The 12645-nt window shown below is 46.0% G+C and overlaps 1 pseudogene; it reads right to left on the bottom strand.

The window, feature by feature from the left end:
- Positions 1–964: 964 nt before the first annotated feature.
- LOC139009991 (TCF3 fusion partner pseudogene) lies at positions 965–1728 on the bottom strand (annotated as a pseudogene).
- Positions 1729–12645: the final 10917 nt, after the last annotated feature.

Genomic DNA, 12645 nt, shown 5'->3' with positions numbered 1-12645 from the left:
CTACACCAGGTCCTAACCCTGGAACAGAAAGGAGGGTATTAGCTAACAGCAGGGCACATGGGAAAACATCAGGCCATTTTATTAGACAACCCAAATGTTACTTACAAATTACCATTACCTTAAACCCAGCCACCCTACTCCCAGACTCAGAGGAAAGCTCAGACCTTCAACATGATTGCTTAGAAATCACTGGCAAAGTTTTATTCCAGCAGATCAGATCTATTGGCCTAGTCTCCAACAGAACCTGGCTGGGAATTATATAGAAACTAGAGGCCCGGTGCACAAAAATTTGTGCACTCGGGTGGGTACCTCAGCCCGGCCTGTGCCCTCTCGCAATCTGGGGCCCCTTGGAGGCCCCTTCCCCTGTCTGCTGGCACCAGTTTTCCTCCGGCGCCCGGAACCCAGGCCTTCGCTCTTCGCCGGGAGGGGCTCACGCGGTGGGTGAGGGGCTCACGCGGTGGGTGAGGGGCCCACGCGGTGGGTGAGGGGCTTAGCTCTTTTAAAAATACTTCTGAATGTTTGGTAAATAACCCTGTAGGAATCTACTTTCTGAAACATGCTGGTTGTTAAGGGCTAATTTGGGTAATCGACAAAATGTATGTTAAAATCCTAATCCCCAGTACCTCAGTATGTACCTGTATATGGAGATAAGATCTTTAAAGAGGGGATTACATTAAATTGAGGCAGTTCCAGTGGGACCCTTAGCCCATCTCACTGAAGTCCTTATAAGAAAAGGAATGTTGGGGTCCAGCCCCAGCAGGTCCAGGAGTTCCCAAAGGTGTGGACAGAGTCGGCGAAGAAAGAATGACACAGAGGCAGCGTTCAGGTGATCATCATAGCCAGGTTCTTTTTATTGTCCTGTTACATCTATATTTATACTATTTGATCATATAAGCATGCCTCTATAAGCTTTTTTTTTTTTTTTTTTTTGCAGAGGAGAGCATGGGGTCTGTTTATGGGGGGGTCAGTCAAAGGGGGAGCTGGCTAGGGTGGGGTAGGGCAGCAGCTTGTCTGGCCCCCGAGAAACCCAACTTGAGTCCAGAGCCTCCACGGCTTTGAAGCCAAAGTCTTCCTCCACCTTTATCTGCACGGGGGCCAGCTCCGGAGTCAGCAGGACTCCTGCCCGGCGCCCTTCCCATGGCACTCGCCGCCTCTTCCAACCGCTGGGCCCCTCGCCAGGGGCCGGGCTGCTGGCTTCTGCGGGCACTGGCGTCCTCCTGGGTGGGGACAGCCCCTCTTTCTCCGGAGGCTCGTTCTCAGCATTGCCTGGGGTGGGGGCATCTGTGCCCTGGCTGCCCTCGTCCTCCAGTAAGATGGTGAACTGGCTGGCCCGGTAGTCGTCCCTGTAGGAGTCCAGAACCCTCATGAGGAACCTCCGCTCCTGCTGGAGTCTCTGTGTTATCCTCTGTACCTGATGGAGCCTGTTAAGGACCCGCTCGTTCACCTGCTGATCTCCCTGCAGCACCGACCCAGTGCCTGGTACTTCCTGCGATTGAGTTTCGGTTGGCACCGCCGCCGCCGGACTTGGGCTGCCTCCGCCTCTTCCTCTTGCTCCTGGAGGCTGGAGCTGCCCAGACCCCCAGACACAAACTCCACTTCGGTCTCAAGCTCACTCTCCAGGATGTGACCACCGAACAGCAGAGGCAGCACCAGCTCCGAGCCAGGAGGTGCTGAGAACTCCTCAAAGCCCACGGCTGCCATGGACCCCTCTCTCTGCTCCAGCTCCATTTCTCCCTGGCTCCCAGAGCAGAACTTCCAACCTTACGAACCTCTTCAAGTGCAAAATGACAGGCCCCATCGATTTCATGGCCAGGCACCCAGGCCCCGGCGGCTAAGCCTCCTGGGAGTTGTAGTTCTCTTTTTCCCCACTCGCCTCCCTCACCCCACCCCCATCCCGAGTCCTGGCTGAAAGGCCCTGCTCGCTGGTCTAATGCCTCCGCCAGGCATCTGAGTCACCTCCGTCTTTATTCCTGTCCCAACACCAAGCCATCTGACCATGGAGACTCTCCTCTTGGGAGGCCCCTGGGTCTCCTTCTGGGTCTCCTTCTGGGGCTGGGGCTGCGCCCCCGCCCGGGCACCAGATCGCGTGCTCCACTGCCCCGACCCCTGGGTCTCCTTTTGGGGCCTGGCTGCATTGCTCTGGGGGACCCGATCACATCCCCAGGCAGCCACACAGCCCAAACTCTGGCCCTGCCTCTGGGTGTTCTCTGATCACTGGTGATCAGTGATCTGAGAAGCCAGGCGGGGCAGGGAAGAGGCGGATGTCTGCCTCTTCCCTGCCCCACCGGCTTCTCCGATTACTGGCCCAGGGCCAGCAAAGTCGGCCCAGTTCTCCGATCACAGAAGCTGGCAAAGGCGGCCCGGCTTCTCCGATCACAAAGGCGGCCTGGTTCTCCTGCTCTTGGCTGCCACCTGGGTTCCGTCAGCGGCAGGCGGCTTCTTCCATCCTTCCCCTTTCGCCTCCCATCATTGTGCCTACGTATGCAAATTAACTGCCATCTTTGTTGGAGGTTAACCACCATGTTTCTTGGCAGTTAATTTGCATATCGCCCTGATTAGCCAATGGGAAGCATAGCGGAGGTACAGTTAATTACCCTTTTTGTCTTTTATTAGATTAGATGGGAGCAGCTTCACGGGGAATGATCAACAATAAGCTGGGTATGTAGTGGTCACCATAGAAGCCCAAGGTAATAGAAGCCCAAGCCCTTGCCATAGGAATCTTGGCACAAAAGGCTGAACTGATAACCCTCACCAGAGCCTTAGAATTATCCCAGGGAAATAATGTTGACATCTACACTGACTCTAAATATGCTTTCATGGCATTCCATGCCCCTGGGGCAATATGGAAGGAAAGAAAGCTCTTAAAATCTGGGAATAAGGACATTAAATATGTAAAAGAGATTTTAAAATTGCTAGAGGCAGTTAATCTACCAAACCATATTGCTTAAAGCACTGCCCAGGACACTAGAAGGACAATTCCCAAACAAGCCAGGGAAACCAAACTGCTGACAAAGCAGCAAGACAAGCCTCCCATGGGTGACCACTTCTTGGGACTTTAATTCCCCACCTGGACTGGTCGGAATTTAAATCACATTACTCAGAATGTGATGAGCAATGGGCCCATGAGTGGGGATTCACTAACTCTAATTCTATATGGAAGATCTACACTCATGGTATGATCTTACTCCCTGAAGCTCTAGTATATCCCATCCTCAAACACCTACATGAAGGAACCCATTATGGAAGGGATGCTTTAATGGACCACATTAGACCACATTTGAAGGATTCTCATTTACAAAAGGCCATTCAGAAGATTATCTAATCCTGTCAGATATGTACTAAAAATATTCCTAAAACAGAATGTGCTCCAACAGGAAAAGAAATACAATATAAAGGGATATGCTCACTTGAGGACTAGCAAGTTAACTGACCTTACACCGATGTTTAAAACCATAAGAGTTCCTTCGCTTTTACAGCAGCGTAGTATTTCATTGTGTAGATGTACCACGTTTTTAATTCACTCATCTGCTGGTGGGCACTTAGACTGTGTCCAAATCTTAGCTATTATAAATTGTGCTGCTATGAACATAAACAGATCCAGAGACAGAGAAGCATCGATCAGATGCTCAAACCTCAGAGGGAAGGTAGGGGAGGATGGGGGTAAGAGGGAGAGATCAACCAAAGGACTTGTATGCATGCATATAAACATAACCAATGGACACAGACACCAGGGGGGTGAGGGCATGAATGAGGGGCAGGCAATGGGGACGGAGGATAGGACACATATGTAATACCTTAATCAAAAATAAATAAATAAATAGTAACTAAAAAAAACACCATAGGAAACTTTAAATTTTTGTTAGTTTTTGCAGACACTTTTTCTGGATGGGAAGAGGCATACCCTGCCCCGACCTGCAGGGCACGCATCGTGGGTACTCCACACCAAATCCTGCAAAGGAATGAGAGGATAGGAGACGCGAAGAAATGGAGGCAAGACAAAGTTCTGATCAAGCCTCAATTTTATTTTTACAGCGGGTAGAATTTATGTTGTTCTAGAGGGAGGGGGTGGGCAAAGAGGTCCATGGGCGTAGCCTATCACTAGGGATGTAGGAGGCTCTGGAATGTCGCAGCTGTGCTCTTATCAGCGGAGATGTAGCAGCTTTGTGCTTAGGGTGAGGGTGTTATATTTTAACTCCAGGCCAAACCGGGAGTTGGCTTGGAGGAGCCATAAACCTATTATGCTGTAAACTGGAGATGTATATGTGATTTATAATGGCTCCCAACAATTCCTCCCTTACCATTTACTTTAGGGTGGGAATTAACCGACTGGGGGAGTAGTGACCTGGTTCCTCCCATGAGATCGGCAGATCTCACCTCTGGTGGCTCTTGGTATCTTTTGGGGAGGAGAGGCAGAGCCAACAATTATATATGTATGGATACCAACCTCTATGCAAACCAGGTGTGCTCACAGAGAAATCCAGAGGCTGTCGAGAAAATTTTGATTTTCTGTTTTGACCTTCCCTTGCAGTGCTTTGCCCTGCACCCAGACGGTACCCATACCATTCCTCTATATAGAGTGTAGGTAAGCATTCCTCTGGCTTTATGCTGTCCCCGTGGGGAGGGAGCTCTGGCAATCATAATCACGTTCTCGGTCTATAGTAGCTAAACGGTGGTAGTGAACCTGAATGGGTTTGGCCAGGATGCTATCAATTTACTGTTTGACAAAACTTGTCAGTTTCTTAAAAGTCCATGGACCAAAGGTTAATATTACCAGTAAGCTGACAAGGGGGCCAAGTGCAGGAAGCAGGTAGGGGAGTAGGTCATTGAGTCCGCTCCAAAGGGGGTTTTCGAACAGCTCTCTTCGCCTTTTGACCAGGTCTTCCTGGAGTTTTCTTATCTTGTCTCGGACGATTCCGGATTTGTTAGCAGCGTTCCTGTAGGGCTAAACATATTCCTCCCTGCTCTGCTATAAGTAAATCTAATCCTCTTCTATTTTGTAAAACTACTTCTGCTAGGGAGTCAATTTGGTCTTGGAGATCATTGATAGTAGCTGAAAGAGCCTGAACATCATTAATTAATTGATTAGATAATTTATTATAAGTATGTAATGCGGTTTCTAATCCAGCTGTGCCAGAGGCCACAGCTCCAGAGACCCCTAGTCCTTTAAGTAGGGGAATAAATTGGACAGCCAAAAAAGGGTATTTTCTCTGCTGCACAATCTGCTGAACCTGCTTAAATAGTAAGAATAAACTTTGGTCGCTAAACCATTTCAACTGGGCAGTTTCAATTCTACTTACTAGGCCCGAAGCATAAGAGGAATCAGAAATTATATTAATAGACTGTTGGAAATCTGCAACGCAGCCTTAATAGCTTTTAATTCAATTCTTTGCACAGAAGTGTGACTGGTCAATATGACTCGGTCAGAATTTATAGTATGACAGGCAGCTTTTCCATTTGATGACCCATCAGTAAAAACAGTTAAAGCTCCAGGAATTGGTTCCTGCATAGTATTTTTTGGTATAATGATGGAGGTCTTATATAAAAATTGTAAAAGTTTATCTTTTAATAGGTGACAGCTAAGTTCCCCTGAATATCCACGTAACCCAATTTGCCAATTTTAAGTCAGTTTGAAATAACATTTATTCTTTTAACTTTACTTGTCCTAAGTTATGGACAGTAAATGACCTTAATTAAATTTCTGGTGTTAGTCTTTGGGTAGATTTACATAAACTTTGTTTAAGGAGACAAAACACACATTATTTAATTTAGCTTTTGAGGCCCAATATGTTGATTTTTAATTTTAGTTAGACATCTGAAGGAAACCTCTTTTTATTTCCTTCCAGACAGTTCTTTCTCAAAGGCAAAGCGAAGCAAGTAAATTTAGTATTTAGTAAACTTTTGATTCACAAGGGGCAAATGCTGCCCCACCTCCAGCGAGGAGCTTTTGTTATTTCAAATTACATCTTAAAATTCCACTGCTGTATTTTAAGAAATATTAAACAAAATTACTTGTCTTGCCCTTTCTCAGAGGCAAAAACTTAATATATTTGCTAATTTTTATTTGATAAAGCTTTCCCTGTGATTTCAAGTATATTAAATTTAGCTAAATTAAAAAATTCTTTAAAAAGAGAGAATAAACTGTTATGCCCAGATTTCAGGATCCCCAAGAAACCACATCAGGGAGCCAGCCAGTCCGATGCAAAAGCATAAGAGTCTTTATTCGAGCTAGCTCGGCTCCCCCACCTTGCTGACGCAGCGACAGGAAGCAGAGAGAGAGATAACTCTGTGTGGAGACCGGTTATATAGGGGGAGTTGGAGGAAAGGGAGGAGAAAGGACTGTGCTCTGCTGGTTGGCCAGGCACAAGTCTGTGTCTTGTTCCTGGGTGTGGCTAGCAGAGGCTTAGACTTCCGGGAAGAAGCTCCTTGCCAAGCATGTGGCCAAGGTAAGATGGAGCACTTACCCTGGGGCAAGGTGGAGGGCGTAGCCCTTACCCTGGGGCAAGGTGGAGGGCGTAGCCCTTACCCTGGGGCAAGGTGGAGGGCCTAGCCCTTACCCTGGGGCAAGGTGGAGGGCCTAGCCCTCGCCCTTTCATTCCCCCCTTTGTCTTGGAACTTCCGGCTCAATTATGAGACGGACTGCTTTTCTATTCCACCGTTGCTAGAGGCCCGTACTGGGCATATCTTAACAAATGGTCTGGTGGAAGGGAAAGAAACCATTTTAGCTTTAACAATTTCTATTGAAATAGGATTTTTCTTGTTAAAATTCCTCCATGGCTATCAAAAAGCCAAATCAAGATTAATTTATCTACTGTCCTGATGTTTGCATAAACACAACAAGAATGGTAACTGACTACCTTTGCTGGAATCTCATGGTTGAATCTTAATGTGCCCCGTAGGGCCAGGAAGCCGCGCCACCCAGCTGCCATCAGGCCCGCCTGCAGTATCTGCTGAGTTAGGTGAATCCCTCACCTGTAGCAACTCCACCTGAGCCCACGCTCTAGGCTTTAAGCCCATCTCAGTAGCCCTCCTACTTGTTGCGGCCCAGAGTGTGTGGGGGTTCCGCAGGAACGCAGAGGCATCCCTACTGCTCCCCTTCTACTCTTACCAACCGCCAATAATGGTAGGGGATGGGCCTGATGCTCCAGCTCCAGCCATCTTCAGGGCTTCCAAGCAGGATACCAGGCTTTCTTCGTGGCATTTTTACTGGCTTCAAGTCTTTAGAGCTCAGACAGGGCTCTTTAAAACATGATACTCCAGTCAAAGTTTTCCATTAATAAAACCACTATTAGGAACCAGTCTTATTGAATCTATGCAAAGAAATGTATTGCCATGACTTATTTAGCATTGCCAATATTTCAGAGGAATTATGTAAGGAGAAAAACATACTGATCTGCTCTAAGATTTTTCTGATTTTTCCTTGCCAATTCCTTTTCATGGAGTTATAACAAAACAGTAACTGTTGGCATTAAACTTTCTTTCTATGCATAACCATGCCTTAGACCTTCTATTCCAAACAGGCCTTTCCCAGCTTTCTACAGTTGAGGTTTGTACTACCCCTGACATGGGCATGGTTACGCAGGCCTGCAAGACAATATACAGGCTGCCAACCATCAACTGTCTCTCAACAGAGACCAAAACCTGATGGGCACTGTTCCTGCCCAGTTGGGCACCTGCCCTTTTGGCAGCCAGACACCCTCTACTCTTGGGGTTCACCCCACACAGTCCCCTTCCAGGACAGCCAACATACATTCAAACCTGCAAGAGAATCAAAGGTCAATATAACATATCAATACAATGAAACATAATATTGGCATCATGGCCGCTTCAGGCAGCCAAATCCTACTAAAGTCTATTCTTGACCTTCCTATGAATTATCCTTGTCTCTTTGGAGCCATGTCCATGAAGATGCAGGCATCATCTCAGTCTATTACACAGTATTGTGGGGGCTCCCGGTAGCAGGAGTGATCGCGAGCAATGTTACCAGCATCAGGCAGGTCGAGCATGCCGTAGCTTGAGCTTGAGCGGGTTGCGTTGATCTCGATCGACGCTCCATTTGATGACGAAGTCTTCCCGGATCACAGATGGACCCAGGTCGCGACGCCGTTTACCTTGAGAGCGGTGGGGGTCATCAGCACCACAGTGTAGGGACCCTTCCAACGTGGCTTGAGGGTCTCCTGGCGGTGCCTTCTGCTGTAGACCCAATCTCCTGGTCTGTGCTGATGAGGAGGAGTTGGGGTTGGGGCTGGTCTCGTACAGATTCTAGGGCCCGTTGCCTTCATTTCACAGGCAGGGGGAAGGGCCCATGAAATCTCTGCCTTGAGGAACTGTGAGCCCCATCCTTAAATGTCCCAATCAGACTAGAAAAGCCACAAATACCTTTTAAATTTACCCCAGAATTCCAAAATCCCAACCCAGCACAGAATATCACATAGCAAATCAAAGTTCCCAGCAAACAAACAGAGATGCTTACAAACATCAAATAAACATTTACACTTACACCTTTTCAGTGAACAAGTATTTTTACAGTCTTGGGCTCTTGAGCTGATAACAGAAACATCGCCCAAGTCCCCTGATGGGGGCCTGACAGGAACAGATGTGGGGGGTCTTCCCTTTCCCACATTCCAGGACAGGATTCTTGACCTATGTCTCATTCAGATAGAAACGGTTTTCATCACAAACAAAAACAAATCCAAAACCAGAAACCAAGAAAACCAAGGCCAGAAGTACCCTCTGATGTTTCAGGGGTACCAAGGAAGGAGAAGTTAGGCAGTGTCCAGCCCTTCTCACAATCCACCACCAGTGACCAGTTCCAGCTTACTGGCCTACCATCCATTCAAAATTTCTTTCCTCCTATCACACCAAAGCCATGCTTTTCAGTTAGTTAAAACTTTTAGCCTTAATTTTTAGGTGACATGTAAATAATTAACATTCCTCAGATTAACAATACATTCAAATTTAACAAGGATACATATTTAAGCAATAAGGACAGATCAATTTACAGAAGCAGAGACAGCATGCAATCCAAACCACAGCTGTGGGTAAACACATTATCTAGAGTCCTTGGGTAACCTAAGTTAAACTTAGGCATATCCTGGGTCTCCCGAACACTGAGTTGCAAGTTAGCTGGAGCCCTCCCGACCCTGGGACAGCTGCACTGTCCCTCCCAGGCAAAGGAAAAATATGCCCTTGAATATCAGCATGAAACCACAGTCTCTATCTGACTTTTAGAAATTGGATTACTGCTATCAGTCCCTTTTAAAGACTTTGACATAACCTTTGATTGTCCTTAGTTTAAGGAAAGCAGGATTTTCTAGATTTAAGAGATCAGCTTAAAAATAAATCCGAGAGGCAAGCATACTTCTGCCCCATAAAACTCCGCCTTAAAGCTCCACCCCTGACTAAATCAGAGGGAGGGGCCTTTGCTGTTTCAAGATGGCGGCCCCCAGAGGAGCGGCAAACCATGCGGCCAACATGGCAGCTGCCAAGTCATGCAGCCCAAAATGGTGGCTGTACCAATAAGCAAAGGCATTTAGTTACCACAATAACACAATTTTTCCCAATTCAATCCGAACCTTAAACCTTTAGCTGGCAAGTCAAAATATTCAGCATTTCTCAATCAGTCTAGAATCTAGCTAGCATCCATTTTTTTTTTGGGGGGGTAAATGATCAGTCTTGGGCTCCATCCTGCACATCTGCAAAGAGACTCTAGCTCAAAACTCTATCCAAAATCGGACAGTGCGCGCATTAGTTTTAAGCCAGCTTTTCTCTCTACACGTGCACAGAAATCCCAGATGCATTTACTTGGGGAGGGGGTGACCTGTTTTCACAGATCCTCACTCAGATGCCCACCTGACCGAAGTCGTGGAGCCACACAAAGGAGGGGAGAGGGCAGGCCCCCTCCCTCCACACTCACACACTTTCACCAGACATTCACTCAGAGTTTAAACAATAACAACTTCCCAACTCCTGAGGGAGCTCTACAGCCTCCCCCTGTCTCCTTGAAATGATCAATCACAATACCCAAAGGAGCAGTCTGAGTCCGTCCCATAACATCCATCCAGTAAGTCCATAGAAAACAGAAAAACACAGACACAGACAAACAGAGGGCCCCAAAGAACAGCCTTCCAACTCCATGGAAGCAACTAGACGATGGCCTTACGCCAAACCGGCGGGAGCGACCCGCCTCGTCTCAGATTCTCAGATTGAGGGGGTTCCTACAGACCTTCCGACTCCGCGGAAGCAAAACTACACCCCTCCAGATGGAGGGTCGAGGCGTCCCCCGACTCCTCCCGCCCTTGATCCCCCTGTGCGTCCACTTAGATCATTGCGGGCGATTACAGATTTCAGAAGTGAGCTCACACAGAACAGATCCAGAACAAGTCCCTGAACAGAGGCAGTAGAAAACTGCCTAGGAATGCTTCTCTTCTACCTTTTTTAAAAGATAGGCCAGATTTGAACCCTTAGCCAGTCCGAGTTTTGACGGTGAGTACCATCTAGAAGCCATTCCTCCAGATACAGGAAAAGTCCCTTAGAGATAACATATATCACACAGAACAGAATACACAACACACAGACACTTACCGTGGCCAGTCAGACTCTTCGAACTGGGGGTCCCCGGATGGTCTTGGGAATCCCGGACGAGCCCCCAAATGTTATGCCCAGATTTCAGGATCCCCAAGAAACCACATCAGGGAGCCAGCCAGTCCGATGCAAAAGCATAAGAGTCTTTATTCGAGCTAGCTCGGCTCCCCCACCTTGCCGACGCAGCGACAGGAAGCAGAGAGAGAGATAACTCTGTGTGGAGACCGGTTATATAGGGGGAGTTGGAGGAAGGGGAGGAGAAAGGACTGTGCTCTGCCGATTGGCCAGGCACAAGTCTGTGTCTTGTTCCTGGGTGTGGCTAGCAGAGGCTTAGACTTCCGGGAAGAAGCTCCTTGCCAAGCATGTGGCCAAGGTAAGATGGAGCACTTACCCTGGGGCAAGGTGGAAGGCGTAGCCCTTACCCTGGGGCAAGGTGGAGGGCCTAGCCCTTACCCTGGGGCAAGGTGGAGGGCCTAAACTTTTCATAAACTTTTGAAAACATTTCAGGGCCCATGAAATTTCTCAAAGTCATTCCTTGGTTATAGTTTTGAAATCCAACTTGAAAGACCATCAAATATATATATATGATTTAAAAATTATATACTTCTTATAATTATTAAGAGATATCAAGTAAATTTAAACTGGTTTTAAAATTTCAGCTGGGATCATAGAAATTGGATTACTGGTATCAGTCCCTTTTAAATACTTTGACATAAGCTACTTAACTTTTGTTTAGGGAGGGAACATATAATCTTTAATTGTCCTTAGTTTAAGGAAAGCTGGGTTTTCTAGATTTAAGAGATTAGAAAAATGACTTAGCCTTTTTTAAGGAATACAAGCTCTATTGTTGTCCCTTATAAAGCCAACTGCTCAGAAACATTGGTCTATCATACCACTGAAATTATATTAAGACCGTGATTGCTAATTAAGCATTAAAAATATCTTCTTAAAAATAGTATTAAATAAATCCTCGAGGCAAGCACACTTTTGGCCCCCATTCACATTTCCATAATAAAACTCCGCCTTAAAGCTCCACCCCTGAAATTCCATCCTGCCTCAGTGAGAAGACATTCCTTTTTAAGCTAAATCAGAGGGAGGGGCCTTTGCTGTTTCAAGATGGCGGCCCCAGGGGCGTGGCAAGCCATGTGGCTGACATGGCGGCAGCCAAGTCATGCAGCCCAAAATGGTGACTGTCTACATTGTTCTTTGCAATTAAATTTAAACTGGTTTTTACATTAAAAATTTCAGTTTCAGATCATAAAATCAATCCTTTTTTAATCAGACCAATAAGCAACATATTTTGAATTCTAATTATTTCAGGAAAAACAAAAATTTTCTTAAAGATAAATTTTTACTTTTTTAGGCATTTAGCTATCATAATTATACAATTTTTTCCAATTCAATCTGAATCTTAAACTTTTAGCTGATAAGTCAAATATTCAGCATTTCTTAATCAGTAACATTTTTAAGAATAAACTTCAAAAATGCAAGACATAATCAACCAATAGATTTAATTCTGTCCTCTAGCAATATTTCAGCATTGTTTCACTTCAAAATACCTAGACATAAGTTTTTATCATTTGAATTCAGTAAGCTCCAAGGTCCCAAGTTTCCAGCGGCTCTGGAGAACCATGCTTGAGGCTGGCAAAGCAGGCCTGGCCCAGCCCTTAAAGTTAAGACGACCATAATTTTTTTTTTTTTTTCTGGGGAAGGTCAAAAAAGCAAGCTTATAGCTACATTGTTTCTGCCAGTTGCTTGCCTGTGGGTAATTTCAAAATTGGCCACAATGTCTCAGCCTCAGGGAAAATTGTTTTCAGCTGGGAATCAAGTTTGGTCTAACCTGGTCCATTCAGATGTAAATTGACCACATTTTTTCTTTAAGAATTTGCTAGAGGCAGGAAGCAACTAGCCCCTTTCTCCATTAGAAAGGTTTTGCTAGCCTTTTTAATTAAAAAAAGGCCAGTTTTTTTTTTTTTTTACTGGGCTACTTAGATTTTTATAATTGATAAATTTCAATAGTTCTTGAGATTCAAATCCAATTATTATTTTAAGGCATTTACTTTA

The sequence above is a fragment of the Myotis yumanensis genome, unplaced genomic scaffold (assembly GCF_028538775.1).
Source record: "Myotis yumanensis isolate MYYU_CA2020_CCGP unplaced genomic scaffold, mMyoYum1.0.hap1 SCAF_5, whole genome shotgun sequence".
Taxonomy (NCBI): domain Eukaryota; kingdom Metazoa; phylum Chordata; class Mammalia; order Chiroptera; family Vespertilionidae; genus Myotis; species Myotis yumanensis.
This window is presented reverse-complemented; position numbering and strand designations above follow the sequence as displayed.